At 39.4% G+C, this 20,763-nt stretch overlaps 1 protein-coding gene across 1 annotated transcript in view; it reads left to right on the top strand.

Moving 5' to 3' along the window:
* Positions 1-809: 809 nt before the first annotated feature.
* PHYHIPL (phytanoyl-CoA 2-hydroxylase interacting protein like) overlaps positions 810-20,763 on the top strand; it is an 83,739-nt gene continuing 63,785 nt past the window's right edge. The window contains exon 1 of the mRNA XM_031956955.1: positions 810-883. The gene's annotated coding sequence lies outside the window, so the exon portion shown is untranslated. The remainder of the gene's footprint in view (positions 884-20,763) is intronic.

Raw genomic sequence — 20,763 nt, 5'->3', positions numbered from 1 at the left:
AAAAACATGAAAAGAGCCCTGGTTTTATTTCAGAGAAACAAAATCCTGATGATTATGGAAGGATAAAGTGCCTGAAGCGCTCTAAATGTTAATAGTCATGGGTTTTGAAATGGGTGGTGGTGATGATTGATTGTAACTTTAATTTCTATCCTTTTCACGAATGAAAGTAAATATTTAGAGTGTGAAATGTAATAGCTCAGAAACAAACAATGCAGATTCTACATTTAGAAGTAGATTTTCTCCAAGAATAATTCTGCCAGACATTCTTGAGGGATCCATTAGACACAGGAGATGGAGTATATCACCTTGATGTATATGATGACAAATCATAATCATAGAATTTGGAGCAAGAGGGAGTTTGAAGCTTCTCTGGTTCAATCACTTTATTGGGAAGATGAGGGAATGCTTAAGGAACTTGCTTGAGGTCACACAGCCAGTAAGTGGCAGAGGTAAGATTGAAGTCTAGACCCTCCATCTCCTAATTCCATGTTCTTCTCATTGTCAAAAGCTGCTTCCCTGTGTTGTTTATGGAAGAGGTGACAAAGTCCCAGCAGAATTCTCTCGTGGTCTCCCTGACTGACAATGAGGAGGGTTAATGGGACTGACATCAGATCGCAGCCAGTTCATAAAGTTTTGAAGAAGAAAGGGCAGAGGCAAGGTACAAAGGCACTTGCTGAGCCTCCGGCCAGTTCCATTACTGGGTTCTGAGCTGAACTTTCAGTAGTGCCCTTGAAAGTAGGCTTCAAGGACAGACAGATCCTCCAGGCAAAATGAGCACAGTTGAATTCCAGACCCAACAGCAGAGTTCCCAGAACCTGCATCCGACGTCCTGGGATCCTCACAGCAGCGACCACACGAATCCCTGAGACTGAGATACAACCAGGTATGTTCCATCCACGTTTTCTTGGAAGATGGGAAGTCTATTGTAGGATACTAATTTCTGGGAGAGTTCACTACTTCCTGGGTTCTACAAATGGAGCGGGGAAGAAGATTCCCATGGGAGAGAGGGTTGGAACTAGGAAGGAGAAGAATACTCTGCTGTGCCTTTCCATTTACTCTTCTTTTATCCCATTTGATTCGGCTGCCTATGATTTGAGTGTACATGTTGTTTCTCCTAGATTGTAAGCTCCTCATTTTTGTCTTTGCATAGTCTCTGGAATTGAATAGGAATTTAATAAATGTTTGTGGAGTGATTGAGTGATCAACCTTGAGTGATAGTTTGTGACTAAAGAACACTGGGTCTGGAAAGAAAGGGACCTGGTTAGTCAAGAGTGGTATAGTCCTGTAAGTGACACATCATACTAAAGTATACTCTTTCATCAGAGCCCACAGTATAACAAAAAGGGTTAGAATATTGAATGTTTCACAGAAAATTTTCATAGGTTTCAAAGGTTCCAAAGTGGTTAGTGCCGAAAGTATTTAGATTTGGGGCTGTTACTAAACTCTTCAACCCTCCCCTTGGAAGCTCACACTATATTACCAAAAATATAAGGTATATCAAGATGGAATCAATACATCAAACATACTTTGGCTTAGATCGTGTTGTCACTTATATACAAATCAGGGGGGAAAATCCAGGAACAAATGAATGATTTGAGGAATTGATCTAGGTCTGTTATATTGTTAACTCGGCCCTCCTTATCAAAGTATATTATAGAGCCTGAGGAATCAACATAAGGGTTCTTAAGCATGCATTCAGTTCTTAGGCTATTTAAGATGAGTAATTAATTTTCATGAGGATCAATTATAGAAAATTCTCTGGTCAGATACCATGGTAACAAAGCCGATATAAGTAATTTATATTTGTATCGGCTCTAGGCCCTAGCCACTTAGAGAGTAAACATTGAAATTTCTTTTTACTTAGACTAGAGGTACAGAAAAGCTAGGCTGGTTGAATTCTTGAAATAGGTGAATCTTTCATTTTAAGTTGGGTAATGGAGATCAGATGAATTTGTCAAGACTGAAGTTAAATGTTTTGGCTGTTCTAAAATGCATGCATTGGAGAGGACCCCTAAGGTTCCTTCTAGTTCTAAATCCTATGATAGTATAGGCATAATAATCATTCAGTCCCTGATTTCACCTTTTAAAAGTATCCAATAAATAATAAAATAAAAAATAAAAGTATCCAACCACTTTTGGACATGTTTATGGAGATCTGTTCTCTAAAAGCATTTAAGTAATACAAATCAGAATAAAAAGAGAAAAACCTGTCAAGGAAAAGGTTTTTCGGATGATTACATGAAGCTCTTAAGACACTACAGGGCATCTCTAAAGAGATTCATAGTTGCTCAAAAGATACTAGATTGAAAAACATAACAGACAAAGTATTCAGATTATGACAAGAGCTATGTCTACCCCACTCTCTATGCTCATGTATGGATGTTATAGCCCATTGATTTAGGCTAATACTATATAGACAGTGTACTTTAATAAAGAGTTAGTCTTTCTCAGGCATGTCTTCCATAGAAACATTTTATCTTCTACAGGTATAAAAGACAGAGAATGATACAGATCCTCCATAGAAACATTTATCTTCTAGAAGTATAAAAAACAGGTAATACAGATTCATCTCCAAATTTAATAATAGGGCATTAGTTAGGATTTATTTGGGAAAATATATATTCAATTATTCCAAGTGGTTCTCTCTTGCAAAATCCCAACTTCTTATTAAAATAATATTCCATCCCCCCCCCAAGTTTTTCCCCAGGGATAAAAATTATTACATATCATGGTCTCAGAAAAATCAGAACTGTAGGTGACTCAAAAAATCAGCAATCTTGTTGTGTATAAGTAGACTACAGCATATTGAGAGAACTATCTTGTCACAAAAATGGTCCTCAAAGATGTCATCAGTGTCCAATAAGAATGGCAAAGAGGGATGTATCGAGCATAAGAGATAGCAGATAACCCACATAATGCACTGATATCCACAAGATGCTAAAAACACTAGACAGGTGCCTGTTGTAAATTGGGTGGGTGCTTTAGAGAGGATTTAAAGAAATAACTATCAGAATATCCACTTTTAAAAGAAATGGATTGGTTTTAAATGGAATTAGTGGATAGAGGAAACCATTGCTTATGAGTTAAAGAATGTGTAGCCTACAGATTCCTAAACATGGCTTGCTCTTAGCAATACTCAGTTCACGATGTCAAAGTTTCAAGCCACACCAGAATATCTCTTCATTCCAGACCAAACCAAAGAACCATTAATTAAGCAAAGATACTTCATTAAAATAGAAATGCAAGGTAATAAACATCCTACACAACTATTCCCAAATGGCAAATCACATGTTATTTCACCTAAGATAAAATAACCACTCACTTCCCAAAGCAGGGTCATAGCAGAATGCTCACTAGATCACTAAAGGAGAAGTACAAAGAAATCCCTTTGCAATGGGAGTTTTAGGAGCAGTCACTTCTCAGTCACTTTCTCAGAAATTTCTGCAGACTTTTCTGGGAACAGGAGCTAAAATCTAAGATATGTTGAGTGAGATCTCACACAATTTCATTCAAGTCTGCTGGTTGTGATGGCCCCAGAGATCTAGATGTGGCTGTTGCAAAGTCTCTGGTCTTCTAAATTGGTACCCTCTTGAGGTTGTTGGTACCTCTGTACTCTGAGGCTCATGGTAGACTGCTAGAAGAAGCTTCTCTTGTGTAGAGAGAATTTCCTCCAGATGAATGAGGGGTCACTTGGGTATGAACACAAGCAGTGTGCATATACCCTTACCTCACCACAGATGTGTTAATTGGACAGAATTAGCCCCTGCAATGTCCAGATGGATTTGAAAGGAAAGAAAGGAATATCCAGGAAGGCTCGAAATGTATCAATATTTGTCTGCAAGTGAGACTGCAAAGTCATTGCAGTCATATTTCTATCAGAATGGCTTTTGCTGCCAATAAACATGACAGTGACTGATTTGAACAACTATCAGTGCTGAAAATATTAGAAGATTCGCATCTAGATATGGCAAAAAGAAAATGGCATTAGGCAGTGCTTGGGGAAAATTAATTTTCTATATAACAGTAAAACAATCATTGGAAAAGTACAAAATCAATTGATTGTTTTGTTATGTGATTTCAAACAAGAATGGCTGCTTTTCACTGACTTGACAGATTTCTAAAATCTGGCCAGTTTTTTTCTGTATGATATTTATAGTCACTATTTTTCAGTGAGAAATAAGAAGCTGCCTCAGAAGCAGAATAATGTGGTAGAAATGCAATGTAGATTCCTAGGTTAGAATCTACATGTCTACTTCTGCCCTGCGTGAGCTCAGGCAAGTCACATCATTTCTCTAAGACTCAGTTTCCTCATTGGTAAAGTGAGAAGGGTAGACTGGATAATCTCTAGGATCACTTCCAGTTCCAAATTCTACAGTTCCATGAGAGCATTTAGGAAAGAGTCTGGGGACATGCTGAGATGAAGAGTATTTGCTTTTACTCCAGAACCTGTTAGAGGATAAGAAAGGAGGCAAAAAGGATGGGGCTGTGGCTTATTGAAAAACAGGACCAAGAATGATGACTCTCATGTATTGCTGGGAGAAGGGAAACCACCTAAACCATGAATCTATTCTACATAATTAAGAAACTGGAACGTCTTTCCTATCATGTTGTTTTTGTCTCATTTTTGCTGAGCTAGAAAACTTTGCATAGTCTCTAGATCAAAAAGAGATTCCTCTTAGAGGTTTTGTGAGAATCTCGTATTTTAGAGGTCAGTCATTTTCTGGCTGAATCTCTGTGTGTGGTGTATTAGGGTGTATAGAGGGTTCTTCTTCCACCTTTGGAATCCACTTGTTACCCTGTGTAAAATGGGTGAGTGGTGAAGCAGCAGGTGCAGCTACACCAGGAGCTGTGGTCACAGCCCTGCACACACATGGCCCAATGAAGCAGGAGCCCCCTGGATATTTGAGCAGCCCTTTTTAAGGACCTCACTGCTCACCTCCTCGAGTCTGAGGAAAGGTAGCCTTCATCCAACCCTAATTTTTTATCACTAATTTATCACTAATTCTACCATGAAATTGAAATACACACATACACATAGAAATATATTTTAAAAATTGTAAAAATGATTCTACTCACTATCCGTACATGGAATATACACATGCATATGGACAACATGAAATCCAGTAGACCTGAAATACAAATAGCTCCTGTTGTGAGAGAACTCAGCAGCTATCCCAAGTGAAACAACACTGGTAAATGAAGACCAGCCCATCAATGTGGGAGCTGGATACACATTTTTCTGGGGTGGCCATAGAGAAAGGGAGTATGGTGAGGGGAGTTGGTATAGATTTTGCAATAAAAACTAATCTAATCATCAAAATTGTATGACCCCCAAAATGAATGAACGAGTCATGATAATGTGATCACCATTTGAAAGAAAGGGGCATACCACTATCATCAGTGCATGTGTTCTCATAGTTACAGACTATGAAGAGGTCAAAGGAAAATTTTATGAAACGTTGGAGACCCTCTTCATCAATGTGCCAAAAAGAGCACAAGCTTATAATTTTGAGTGACTTTAATGCAATAGTAGACATAGACTAACAGATATAGCAGAGTCCTTGGGAGGAATGGAGTTAGATACAACATCAATGATTACTTAATAGAAATCTTATTAATCTCTGCTCACCTAAATGCAACAAAATATCCTGAACACATGCCTGCAGCAAGCATTGACGTTTAATAAACTGTCATTGTAAGGAGAAGAGACAGGCAGGGTGTGAAAATGACTAAGACCATGTGGAGTGCAACGTGCTGGACCAATCATAGATTTATCCTCTCCAAGATAAATATTCACATTCAACAGAAGTGGTGGCTCCAAGGCAAAATTCCTACCAAAATACTTAATGTCAATAGATTAGAGCACTTTCCTGAGAAATTGATAACTTTGTTGTTAATTCATAGGGAAAGCTGAGCTAAGACCTTTGTAACACTTTTAATGTTGAATGGAATTGAGTGGGGCAGAAAAGGATGGGCAGCATTCAGAGATTTGGCGTGTTTGGTGTATACCACTGTATACCCTCATCTGAGCCAGAATACTCACAAACATCAAGATTAATTTGACAAAAATGATGGAAAAATTCAGAAACTGCTAAAGAAACAAGCAAAAAAAAAAAACCCAAGAACTCCGCAGGGCATACCAGCAGGATGATTTGTCTATCTCGTAGAAATAAGTCCATCAAAAATAAAGTACAAAGAAAGCTAAGAGAAATCTTGGCTCAGCAAAAAGGCTTTTTGCTTTTTTACACCAACAGTCCAGTGCAAAGCACTTCTATGAAGTGGTACAAATCTGCCTTAAGAACTTTAGAAATGACTGTGAGACATGGGAGACACTGGCCCAGGACCACCAAGTATATCAAGCCATCGTGAAAAAAGGTCTTTGAGCAAAGCAGAATTGCAGTAACTCAAAAGAAATACAAAATGCACAAATTTAGAAATATTTCCATCCTAAATATTCATATGGACTATTTGTGTTTGACCTGCAGTAGAGCTTTCCAAGCTCACATTCATCAGCTCAACCGTAGCAAGACACATTTTACATTGACTCCAACATTGTGATGTCATTTTGGTATTCTTTGAGCACAAAGGACAGACAACATCTCTGTCTGTGTGCATGATACACATATGTGCACATAAGTGCTAGGCAGTCCTACGCTATAATGAGAGAAGTATCACATTAGGAGCCAAAGAATTAATCTCCCTTATCAACACACCAGCTTTAACCAAGGCCTTGTATAAAAAGAATTGTTCAGCGACTCCCCAAAATTAGACTTCTTAAGAGATTTTCAAGACTTGTCAACACCTTCCACACTATCAGTGATTTGCCCAAGATCTGACCTACCAAATGTGTGATTCTACAGACACTTTGTCATTCTCTGGCACTTATCATACATAGACAATCTTATTATCGAGATTTGTGATGCTCCTTGAGTGAAGGTCTTAGGGATCATAGAGCAGCCAAGAGCATACAATGCAATGGGAGTGCACAGCAGTAGTCGTTTTCATTTGTGATTTGTCATGCAAAATTAGCTTTTAAGGCAATCCGTGATTTTGCAAAGGGCACCTGTAGGCATTTATTTTAGATTGAAAATAGAAAATTTCAGAAAGGTTTGTTGTGAGGAATAATAAATGTCAGTGATTACAGAGGGCTTTTCGGAGTGCTAAACAAATGTCTGCTGATAATAAAAAGGGAAAGGAAGGAAGGAAAGAAGGGAGAGAGTGGGGAAGGGAGGGAGGGAGGGAGGAAGGGAGGGATGGAAGGATGGAGGAATAAAAGAAGGGAGGGACAAAAGGAGGGAGGAAGGGAAGGAGGAAGGAAGGAAGGAAGGAAGGAAGGGAAGAAAAGGAAGGAGAGAAGGAAGGGAAGAGAAGGAAGGAGAGAGGGAAGGAGGGAAGAAGGGAAGGAGGAGAGGAAGGAGAGAAGAAGGGAAGGGAAAAGGGAGGGAGGGAAGAAGGGAAGGAGGAGAGGAAGGAGGGAAGAAGGGAGGGAGAAAGGAAGAAAACCAAAACCTTTGTAGCAAATATGTACAGCAAAGTAAAATAAATGCCCATATTGGTCATATCCAAAATTGTGTTTCTCATTATGCACCTTGAGTCTATCACCTCTGTCAGGAAGCAACCGTTTTTTTAAAAGCATTTATTAATTGTTTACTCTGTGCCAAGCATTGTGCTAAGTGCTTTATTAACATAATCTTATTTTATCTGCACAACTGTGGAAAGTAGGTGCTGTTATTAGTTCCATTTTATAGATGAGGAAACTGAGATAAACAGAGGGAAAAGGAACTAATAAATCTAAGGTCAAATTTGAACTCAGGTCTTTCCAACTCCAAACCCAGGGTTCTCTCTGCTGTGCAAGCCCTTCATTATCAGCCTTCTGGAATCTTTGTTGGTCCTTGCATTATTCAGAAATCTTAAATCTTTCAAAATTTGTTTTTATAATGTTGTTACAGCATAAAATTGCTTGCCTAACTTTGCTCACTTCTCCCAGCATCCCTTCACGCTAGTCTTCCCAGACTCCTCTGAAACTGTCCCTTTCATAATTTCTATATTATTATTCACTATATTATTCACTATATATTAATTCACACCATAGTAAGTATGCCATTATATTAGTATATCATAATTTCTTTAGCTTCAATTGATTCCTTTCTCAATTGATGGGAATTCCTGTTGCTTCCAGTTATTTTCCATTACAAAAAAGAGCTAAGATACATATATATATATATATATATATATATATGTAAATATGCATGTGTGTCATTTATATACATACAAAAATACATATGTGTATGTGGAGAGAGTCAGAGAAAGAGGGGAGAGACAGAGACAGACAGAAAGGCAAAGAGAAAGGAGAGAAAGACAAATGAGAGATAAAAGAGAAACAGAGAGAGAGACGGAGAGCAACACAAGAGTATCTAAAGTGATCTTGAAGGTTCTGAACATACAAGCATCCCTAGGATCTGCCTATAGGAAATCTAAGATATAGGAAAATCTAAGGTTTTACCCAAGCATTTGGGTTACTGTCCTTGAGGTGAGTGATCACTGCTGTTTGAGTCAGCCAGGCCTGGTGACCACTGCTGCTAGCCCCTTCCTCTCTGTTTCGTCCAGAGAATTGCTGTGGGATAGAATCAAATACCTTGCAGAATCCCAGCCTCCTATGATCATGGTGCTTCCCTGAGAAACCATTCTCACACACTTGTCAAAAAAACCTGACCAGTTTTTGACGCCGGCTCCATCACTGTCCCTCCTCCTAAATGATCCCATGTCATCCATTTAATAATGCATTGTAAAGTGTTGTAGGAATCAGAGTGAAACTTTCTGGCCTGTAGTTTGGTGAGTTTATTCCTTCTCTTTCTTCCTTTTTGAAGATCAACACATTTGTCCTTCCTGTGATCTCTCTCTTGTCTCTCATGATTTCCTCATGATCTCTGACAGTGTCTCAACAATCAAAACCTCTGGTGTTTTCAGTGCTCTGAAAGAAGCAAGGAAACAAGCATTTAGTAAGCACCTGCCAAAAACCATGCTGAGCACTTTACAGGTAGCATCTCATTTGATCCTCATAAAAACTCTAGGAACTAGGTATTATTATTCCTATTTTACAAAGAAACTGAAGTAGACAGATGAAATGAACTGTCTTGGGGTCGTATAACTAATCAATATCTAAGGCTAGATTTGAACTCACTGACTCCAGGATCACTACTCTATTCATGGTAGACCTTGCCACCTCCCTTCAGCAAAGAGTTTATACAAATCCCACGACTCAAATTCACTGCATTCAGTTCACTACTTTCCTGCCATCTATTCATAAAGATGCAAAGGTCTGGGTAGAGCTATGAACTAGTCCAACCATCCTGGAAAGTAATTTTGGTGTGCCAAAAGTTATCATAATCGCTGACATTTATATAATGCTATGTTCCAGGAACTGTATTAAACACTTTACAACTATAATCTCGTTTTGTCCTCAAGAACCCTGGATTCTGTCTCTGTCTCTGTCTTCTCTCTGTCTCTTTTACTCCCTCCTTCTTTCTGTCCTTTTTTCTCTATCTTCTCCTTTTCTCTGCTCTCTTCAAATTACCATATATATCCTACTTATATCCCCTTCTCTGCATTTAAATATGTATAAATTCTTTAAGGGTAGAGTTTTTTTTTTTAATCCTTATATCCCCAGTGTCTGGCACACAGTGTCTAGCACACAATAGGTGCTTAATTAATGCCTGTTGCATTACATTATTGCTAGCTAAATGGTTGAGTTTAAGTTGGCTCAAGGAGAACTACAAAGAAGTCAGACAGTGTGAAAAGCACTTTACAAAATCTAAAGGACTATATAAAATTCAGTTCTTATTACTGCTGGTCATACATGAGAGAACTCAGCTTTGATCCTCGAGGTGGACACCTCAGCAGACTTCGTGTTCCAATCCCACCCTGCCCACCCCATCCACCCTCCCACAGACCCATGGGACGGGCCGGTTGTCGACCCAAATCTGTTAAAGCTGTGATCAAGTAGACGAGAAGGAGGAGGAAGGCAAGGAGGAGGACGTTGGCAAGGTGATCAGGTTCCGGTGGTCAGGTTTTAATTCACTCCAGATGCTTTCATGAGTAGCAACAAGGGAACTGGGGAGACCGTGTTCCTTAATTAATGAATAGCTGGCATTTCCATAGGCCACTGAGATTTTAACACGTTCTCCCTTTACAATAACTCTGTGGTAGATGGTAATGGGCAGCCACGCCGGACAAGTGGATGGTACAGCGGGCAGCAATGGAGTTTCAGAGTTATAAAAACAGGGAGGTCACCCAGTCTCAGCCCCTCATTTTACAGGTGGGGAAACATAGACCCAGCCTGGGAAAAGAATTGGCCCAAGGACTCAAAGGAGTGAGCAGAAGGTTCAGAGTTCAATCCCATGGCTTCTGCTCCAAATCCTAACCAGCCATTTATTTCACACATCTCTTCCCCCGGCCACACACACACACACACACACACACACACTAGATCCAGTAATTCCTGGAGGCCATTTTGTTTTTTGTCTCCTTTGCACTTGACACATTGCCTTACAAATAGTTGCCTAATGAAGGATTATTTATTTTAATTTGATTTCAATTAATTTTAATTTAGTTTATAGGAATATTATTAATTTAAAAGTTTTATTAATTAGTTTGATTTAAATTTTAAAATTTGATTTAAAAAATTTAGTAAGCACCTACCATGTACCAAGATTTAAAATTAAAATTTAAAATTTAAATTAAATAAGTTAATAAAATAAAATTGAATATTAGTTAAATATTGGTATACTAAATATTAATTTATAGGAATAATGATTGGACTTGTGATTTCACTGGTATAGGGAGCTCCCAGATTAGAAGATTTCCTCCTCTATTTCTGGCTTGGCATACTCTTTGCAACTTAAAGGTTTTAGAGAACTTCCTAGAGTATTGATTAAGTGACCTGCCCAGAGTCTCACAGACAATGTGTGTCAAAGCCATGAATTGGCTTTGTGGTCAATTCCCTATCCATTATATCATCCTTTGCCTCTTAAACTGCATTGTATTAAATAGGGTCCATCCTATTGGAATGGCATGGGTAGATAGGGATACACAAATATAAACATCTACAGGAGACAATTAGGAGACTGTCTCATCAGGAAGAGATATTGTTTGATAGATAAGATGTTGACAGATTTTGAAAAACTTTGAAATTTAGATTAGAGTTTATTCCTGATGCAGTGGTTGATAGGGAGTCATTGGAGTTCTTGAGCAGATCGGTAACCTGATAGAAGCAATATTTTATCTACAATAATCTGTTATAAGGCTTTGTAAGATGAAGACTGGGAGGAAGAAATGATAGAACTACTAACTCCGATTAAGGAATCCAGGCAAGAAGAGATAAGATTGTGGGGTTATGAAAAGAAAAGGATTAATCTGACAGACACTGAAAATAAGAATCACCTTAGTGATAGCTTGAATGAAGGGACAGAAAGAAAAGATAATGGAAAGATGATTAAAATATTTTGAACTGGGAGGTTAAGACAATCTTGATGTCACAAACAGTTTCATCTTTATAGAGGTGATTTTGAGTTGATAATAAGATGTCCTAGTGGAAATGTTTTCTAGGCAGCTAGAAATAAGGGATTTGGGCTTGGTAAGAGGTTGAAAGCAGACTTACAGATTTAGGAGTCATCTCTTAAAAATGATTGAAATCAGAATAGAGAACAACTCAGAGGAATATAAGTTTCTCTGGAGCAGATACAGATGTTTCTGTTTATCTTTGTATTTCTCACGCCTGGTACAATATTTTTGCCCATGGTGAGTACTGATAACCATGCTTGTTGGATCAATTTGGAGTGTAAAGAGTAAACAGCAAAGGGTAGAAAATAAAATGAGCATTCACAATTAGAAGGCAGGAGGAGAACAGATTGGCAAAGAGATGAGAGAACCAAGATAGTTCCATATCACAGAAGTCAAAGAAAAAGATACTTTCAAATAAGTAAGGTGGGGTGTCCAACAGTGTCAAATGCTGCTGAGGAGTTGAAGAAGATAGAATGAGAAAAAGCCGTAAGACCTGAATAGAAAGAGGCCAGTGGTGATCCTTAATAGTGCAATGTCAGGACAGAAACAGGAACAGATTGGAGAAGATTAAAAAGTAAATGGATAGTGAAGATTTGAAGGCAGTGAATATAGCTTTCTCATTTGAAGTCTGTCAAAGAGGAGAGAAGACCATCATTAAAAGGAACAGTAAGCCCAAAGGAAGGGATTACAAAAAAAGATAAATGACATGTCACCATGTTTGAGACAAAAGGAAAGATTACAGAATCTAGAGAGGAGGCAAATAGAGAATCAGGGTCCTCTAGGAAGAAGAACAGGTAGGGATGAAGAGCAAATATAAAGAAATTATCTTTGGAGAAGAAGAAAGACTTTTCTTCCTCTAAGACTGGAAATAAGGTAGAGAGGATAGAGCAGTGGTTCTCAAACTTTTGTTTTCAGTATCTTTATCCTATTAAAATTATTGAGGATCTCTCCAAAGTGTTTTTGTTTATCTGGATTATATTTATAGACATTTACCATCTTGGAAATAAAAATTATTTTTAAATTTGTAGACCCTCTAAAAGAGTTTCAGAGATCCCCAGGATTCTTTAGACCATATATATTTTGAAGAGAATAAAGTCCATCTTAAGTCTGATAACCTGAATCTTTTTCAGGAAATCTACTGAGAGTGAAGGCAAGGATAGGGTTAGGTCTCCAAGTTTAATGAGAGAAGAGATGGCTGGAAATAATGATTTTGTAGGCAGTAACCCTGAAAGTACACATGAGAAATATTAAATAATTGACCAACAGCAGCAAGGGTCAAATTGAAATTTGACACTATCATTTTGCAGAAGGCCAGATCTCCATGGTTCTGCATTTTTTTTCCTTGCTACACTTGTCAGCCTGGAATCAAGAGCAGAGGAGTCAGTGTGGATGATCCAGCATAGTTTACATGACAGGTCCAGCAAATGGCCAAATAAATGTCTTGCTAAATTAAAATCAGAAGCCAAATCATCTAATACATATATGTGTATATGAAATCAAACTCAACCAAACCACAGGAGAATTCAAAATATGGAAATCCTCTGTTCCAAAATACTATTCAAAATGTTTCTGATTTTTTTTTTTTACCTGTGGAATAAATAGTTTTCCCTTAAAATTTGTCAGCTAGCCCTGTGTGATGAAGTTACTAATGTCCTTGCCTCAGGGGGGTAGATCATTAAATCTTTACTTCAGTTTAGCAATTTAGAGGCTAGCCTAAAATAATCCCAGCAGTGGGCAATCTAGTAGCACCTTTCCAATTTTCAGGACCTAGGGGTAAATTCAATTTAATTTTGTCCAGTGAGTAATTGCTCCTAGTGGGAGCTTCACCATGGCAGACCCAAGCACAGAATTCATCATGATCATGATGGAGTGGCCTTTTAGAAGGTGTCATGTGGTCAATATCCCCATTCTGAGTTATTCCCAGGAGGCAGAGTAGAACTAAAAAAGCTCCTCTACTTACTCATTCAGATTTATATTAACATATAAGAATGGACACTGTTTTCTGCTGCATAAAACCAAAACAACTGGTTAATTCAAACAACTAGTTCAATTCAGTGAGTCAGTCAACAAGCATTTATCCAATTCAATGCACCAATCATTTTTCAAGGGATTGTTCTGGGCAAGGCTGTGTTAGAGGCTGAAGATACAAAGGCAGTGAAAAGGCAGAACCTCCCTTAAAACTTCCGGTAGCAGCAGTGACTCTACTGGGCTTGTATCCTATAGAGATCTTAAAGGAGGGAAAGGGGCCCACATGTGCAAAAATGTTTGTGGCAGCCCTTTTTGTGGTGGCAAGAAACCGGAAATTAAGTGGATGCCCATCAGCTAGAGAATGACTGAATAAATTATAGAATATTATTGTGAAAGAAATGACCAACAGGATGATTTCAGAGAGGCTTGGAGAGACTGATATGAACGGATGCTGAGTGAAATGAGCAGAACCAGGAGATCATTGTACATGGCAATAACAAGATTATACAATGATCAATTCTAATGGACCTGGCTCTCATCAACAATGAGATGATGCAGGCCAAGTCCAATGATGTTATAATGATGAGAACCATCTGCACCCAGAGAGAACTATGGGCACTGAGTGTGGATCACAATGTAGTATTTTCACTATTTGTTGTTGTTTGTAGTTTGTTTTCTCATTTTTTTCTTTTTGATTTGATTTTTCTTATGCAGCATAATTGTGGAAATATGTATAGAAGAATTGCACATGTTTAACATATATTGGATTACTTGCCATTTAGGGAAGGAGGTGGGGGGAAGGGAAAGAAAATTTTGGAATACAAGGTTTTGCAAGGGTGAATGTTGAAAATTATCCATGTATGTATTTTGAAAATAAAAAACTTTAATTAAAAAACGGAGGATGCTAAGAAGATGGAGATGTGATATTAAGAAGAATGATATAAAATCACAAAGACACCAATGAAACATTTGAAAGAAAAAAAAAACTGGGGATAGAAGGAAGGGGCAGTGGTGTTTTATACAGATTAGTTTATAAGATCATTGCCAACATGTGAGGACACTGACATAACAACTAGGGGTATCAGGAAAAGCTAAGTGAAAATAGAGACCAGTCTTCTTTGAATTAAATACATGGTTGACTAGGGGAATCAGTCCATTCAAATAGACATACTCTTATAATCTGAGGAAACAAACTTCTTCTTTCTCTCTTTTTTAATTTTAATGAAATTTCTTGGAGCCCTCTCTCCTCCCTTTACCAGGAACCATTCTATATAATAAGAAAAAGAATAAAACACTAGATAGCAAAACTAATGAAGATATCAAATCCAAGTGATATTCTGTGTTCCACATCCCTGGCTCCTACAAGAGAAGGGAAGACTCTCATATTTCTTCTGGGGTGTGTGTGTGTGTGCTAATTTGATCATTATTATTACACAACATTAAGTTTTGATTCTTGGTCATTGTTGTCTTTCCACTTGGATATTTTAGGTATTAAATCTATTCTTTTTCCTATTTTTTTCCCCAATAAAAGATAAATGTCTTTTTTACTCAACTTTTGAGTTGAATTGACCAAGTAGAAAAAAGAAAACATTTATTTTTTATTTGCCATAAATATGTTCTCTATTCAGCTACAATATAAGCAGTGCCTTTAAGTTTTAGTAGAAGTTGAGATAAAATTCAGTATATGGACTGGAAGCAAAGGCAGATCTAACTGAAGGCAGAGTTGGGACTAATGACAGGAAGTATTTCAGGACTACCCTTCAGTTTCATTTTGTCTGACTTCTGTCAAACCTGAGGTCATATGGGATTAGGTCATATGGGATTCTCCAGAAGCAAAGGGTACTCGGGAATGTCCTGCTCTTGAAAAGTCATTGAGCCATAGTGTAACCCTGGGTTATCAACGACAAAACGACAATACCAAAGGAGTACAGGTTTTGGCAGATTCTGCCGTATTGAAAATATGGATTCTACCATATGGTCTGAAGACAGACTGCTTTCAGAGGACCAATGTGGCTACAAGTAGAAAGGGTTAGTATCAGTAGTCTGCCCCTAGTTGATGACTTTTTTGGTAATGGTGACCAATGAAAGCTTAGAAGACTGCAAAAAGATGTCTCTGTGCCATCTTCTACTACTCTGGAATGATGATGTAGAAAACAGGGAAGAAGGTACCCAGGATCACAATGGGAGAAAACCATCTGGATTGTGCCAAATATACAAAGTCTTCAGTAAAGATGACACAGTTTTTGGGTCATAGAAAGACTGAGTCTCAAGGTGTAAGAAAGAAGAAATACTGAATGCTTTAAAAATTTACAGATATAATTCAGAGATGTATTATCCCTAAAAGACAATCGACAGAATAAGAGTAATATTAACAATCCATCTACCTAATTTCTCACCTCTACATGATTTTTTAAAATATTTTATATGGGGGGCAGCTAAGTAGCACAGTGGATAGGGCACCAACCCCAAAGTCTGGAGGACCTGAGTTCTAATTTGATGTCAGACACTTAATACCTCCTAGGTGTGTGACCCTGGGCAAGTCACTTAATTCCAATTGCTTCAGCAAAAAAGAAAAAAAATTTCTATAAAAAGAAAAGATTTTATATGTATATGAAAGGTATCTTTAGATGAAAATATGAAAAGTAAACAGGCAAGTACTTGCAAATTACATCCTATGGAATCCAACTCATCACACAACCGACAGAATAGAAAAGGCAATACAAGATTCCATCACAAATTATCCAATTCTCATGAATCTGAAAGATGCAATGCTCATTGTTGCCTTAGGGACCATGTGACTATGTTATAATGAAAAGAAAACTGTATTTGGATCCAGAGAACCTGGTTCTCTTATGTATAGAAGACCTTAAAAAGTAATTTAATATCTATATTAAACCCATGGAATTTCTCTTATGTAAACTGTGGTTGGGTTAGATAATCTGCAAAATTCCATTCAGGTCTAGATTATATGACTTAATGCAAGCCCAGAAGATAATCAAAGTGGTTCAAAACTATCAAGGCTGTCCTGTGTACAGATTCATTTGGAAATGTAAGAACTACTGAATTAGAGTTCTGGTATAAAACATCAGTTAGACAACCGAACAGCCCTATTAGGAGATATCATCTTGCTTGAAAAACCAAAGCACATATTAAGTACATTTCACTTTAAAATGTACGATTTCTAACATAAATTTAGTCAACCTGTAGCTGTGCCAAGTCTTGCCAGCTCATTTTAGCTAGTCCTTAAGGTTTATGGGGTTTCAATTAACTAGATTTATTAATGTTATGACTAAATAGATGTGACCAGAAAGTGTAGACCAGCACTGTGTATGTAAATTGGTACTTTATTGTTTAACATTTATGTTCCAAATTGAAAAATCAATAAAAAAGAAACTTAAAAAGAAATCACTGGTCAGAATTTTTTCATTGAAATACCAATCCTATGCCTCCCCTGAGAGAATAGCTGGGGAAAAAAAGAAGGGGAATCCTTAGATTATAAGGTAGGAGTGAAATTTGGATGTTTTTCTAGTAAAACCATAAGATGATGGAGTTATACAGAAGGGATCTTGGTTATCTGGTTCCCAGTTTCTTACTTAAACTATGGTTTGTGACCCCACGTGAGATCTCATGACTGAAAGTGGAGAACACAAAATGACATATTAAAAGTTTGATTTACATCTATCTCTGTCTTACTCTTGTACATAGATATATTCTTGATAAAGAAGGCAGCATGGCGTAGTGGTCAGACCACTGACATTGAGTGACCCATCTTAAAATCTTGCTTCTGAAACTTGCTAAAAGCCTTGCCCTACATCTCTGTGCTTTTTTTTTAACCTGAAAATCCATCAACAAGCCTTTCTTGAGCATATGTGTGCCAGACACCATCCTAGGAATTAGTGATAAATACAAAAAAGTGAGACAATACCTATTCTCGAGAACCTTGTGTTCTAGTGGGAGCGACAGTATGTGCTTACAAAAGTATATACAGAATAAGTAGAAGATAGATGGATATGAGAAAGCATCAGAAACTGAAGAAAACCAGGAAAGACTGTATAAAACAAAGGCTCTTTGTCTGGGGTTCATAGATCCTCAAGGAGCTCATGGATAGATCATTAAGTGATTCATAACCTTGAATGAGGAAAATTACACCTTTGTTTTCAATAAAACCCCAAAATTTTACGTTTCTTTCAATTATGAAAAAGGGAAGAGTCAATAGGCTTCAGCAGACTGCCAAAGAGGTCCATGAGATAGAAAAGGTAAAAACTGATGGAGAACAGCAACAAGATTATGTAATGATCAACTCGGATGGACATGGCTCTTTTCAACAATGAAATGATCCAGGTCAATTCCAATAGACTGTGATGAAGAGAGCCATCTGCATCCAGGGAGGGGACTATGGAGACTAAATGTGGATCAAAGCATAGGATTTTCACCTTTTTGTTGCTGTTTGTGTGCTTGTTTTTTTCTTTCTTATTTCCCATTTTGAGTTGATTTTTCTTGAACAGCATGGTAAATGTGGAAATATGCTTAGAAGAATTTTACATATTTAACCTATGTTGAAATACTTTCTGCCTAAGGTAAGGGGGAGAAAAATTTGGAACACAAGGATTTGCAAGAGTGAATGTTGAAAACTATATTTGCATATATTTTGAAAATTAAAAGGCTATTATAAAAAAAAAAAAGACCTAGAGGTTTTAGTGGGGAAAAAAGAACTGGTGTAGAAGATGGCATATGAGTTGTATTTCTGGGGGACAGATTCTATGAGATTGAGGTGAGGTAAGGAGGGGAGCACATTTTAGGTGTGTTGTTCTGTTTCCCAGATAATTCTACAGATGAGGAAACTAGGGTCACACAGCTGAGGCTGGATTTGAACTCAGGGAGATGAGTCATCCTGACTCTAGGTGGCCACTCTATCCACTGCATCACCTTATTGCCCCATTCCAAAGATTGCAAAGATACTGAGATCTAGAATGAGAATATCATGAATGGGACAAGAGACAGAGAGAGCTGAGCCCGACTTCTTAAATCGTGGTTCACAACCTTATATAGAGCCTCATAATTGAATTGGGGTTTGTGAAATTATGATTTATTATCAGCAAATGTTTGATTCGTATACCTATTTTAGATTTGAACACTCAGGGTCACATAAAAATGTCTTAGGTGAAAATAGTTAAGGCCTGGACTCTAGAATCCAGGGAGGAGAGTGACATTTAGGTTAAATAGGTTGGTTATATCCCAGAAGTAATAGTGAGCACCTGAATTTTATTGAGCTAGGGAGGGATGGGTCAGAATCGTGCTTGGGGAAAATCACCTTGGCAGCTGCGTGGAGAACATAAAGGACATGCATTAAGAAGCTAATACTGTATTTCAGAGGAGAGATAACGGGTGCTTACCCTAAGGCCCTGGCACTGAAGGCAGCAGAATGCAAGAAATGTTAGGGAAGTCAGAGGGAGAAGAGATGGCAAATGTTTGCTCTGAGAGCAGAGACTAAATGGTTCTACAAAGTGGTGGAAAATATCCTCAAGCGGCTCTAAGCCTCAATTTGACTGCTCTAAAATAGCCCAGGGAAAGTGCTTTGTAGGACTTCAGCAGCTTTCCCAATGCCCGTTATTGAGCTTCATGCCCTCTCTCTTTCCATTTGGCCTTTGGAAGATCCTCATTTTGATTTTTCTGAGACGGGTGTCCTGTGCACTGCAGCTACGTCCTCACCTGGAGAATTCTAGTTTTCAAGAGATGTTTGTGGACCTGAAATGAAAGTGTCAGAGCAAAAAAGGGTCTTTCCTTAGCTTCTGGAAAGGGAGGGCAGAATGACTGCGGCTCTTTGGCTGCTGTAGACCTGCCTTGATTCCAAGGCATTTGCCTAGGTCTAGCTCCCTGCTGGGAAGGTGGCGGCTTTCGCCTCCTGGGAAGCTGGTGGAGAAGGGCAGGTCCCTTCCTATCTAGAATGGTGCCTGGCTCCCTTTTAGGGTTGGGGATCCAGAGCTGTGTGAGGAGGTCCTGGAAGGAGCTTCCTCCGCAAACGCAGCCTGGCCCCTTGCCTGAAATTTCTCTTCCGGGCCGGCCAGGGCCCTGAGAGGTTGGGGGCCTTGCCACGGTCCTCAGGGATGGGGCCCGTGTTCCCGGTCCTCGGCCTGGCTCTGCTGCCTCTCCTGCTGGCACACCGAGGGCGCGATTGTAGGAAAACTACAACTATTTTCATGTAGAGTCAGACCGTCTCTATCCACCCAGACCTATGGGCACGTGTTGGATGCTGCACGGATGCGCTCTCCGCAGTGGGACGCAAGCTCCTCCAAGGCAGGAACCCCAGTTCTGTGTCTGTAGCCCCCCGGCAAGCTCACAGTCGGGACATGAGGAGGGATCTAAAGGCTTCGGAAGATCGCCCCCCAAAAGGGGGGAGAATTCCTGCTGCAGGAGGTGGCGCGGGGCCGGGTCTGCATGGAGGCCAGAAGGGGCAGCGGGAGGAGGAGCGCGCGATGCGGGCGCGGGGGTGGCCAGTCCGGGCAGAGAGGGGAATGCTGCTCGGGGAGAAAAGGCCAGGCCAGAGGACTAGGGCCGACCGGCCACCGAGCCTTATCGCTGTCAGAAACTTCATCAGCCTTGGGCGGTGCGCCCCTCGGCCATTGGGGGGGGGGAGGAACAAGGAAGGGTGTCTCCTTTGCACCTGCCGGGACTTGCCTTGCAGAGCTGCCTCGGGCAGGGAAGGGGAAGAGCCTGCTCCCGGCTGGGCGAGGCAGGGCTGCTGATCATGTGCAGCATTCCTGCCTTGTTTGGCTGTTACACAATCTGCGCGGGTCCCACCACGGTTATCCCCATTTTACAGATGAGCAGATTGCGGCAGCAAGCGATAAGGGACAGGGACAGGGCGCGCAAACGTCTAAGCCCCGACCGGGAGTTTTAGCATCCTGGCTCCCAGGGCAGCCTCCCTTCCACGGAACCACCCAGCTGCTTCTACATGCCGGCTCCAGATACATTAGGATCATAGGATTATGAAGCTAGAGCTGAGGGCAGCAGAGAGCAGTCAGCCCCCACTGAGAGAGGGGGTGAAAAGAGAGACACAGAGAGAGACAGAGACACAGAGAGAGACAGAGACACAGAGAGAGACAGAGACACAGAGAGAGACAGAGACAGAGACATAGGGCGAGACAGAGACACAGAGAGAGACAGAGACATAGGGAGACAGAGACACAGAGAGAGACAGACACAGAGAGAGACAGAGACACAGAGAGAGACAGAGAC

Source organism: Sarcophilus harrisii, chromosome 2, assembly GCF_902635505.1.
Source record: "Sarcophilus harrisii chromosome 2, mSarHar1.11, whole genome shotgun sequence".
Lineage (NCBI taxonomy): Eukaryota > Metazoa > Chordata > Mammalia > Dasyuromorphia > Dasyuridae > Sarcophilus > Sarcophilus harrisii.
Note: the sequence above shows the minus strand (reverse complement) of the source record. Positions and strands in the feature narration are given on the sequence as shown.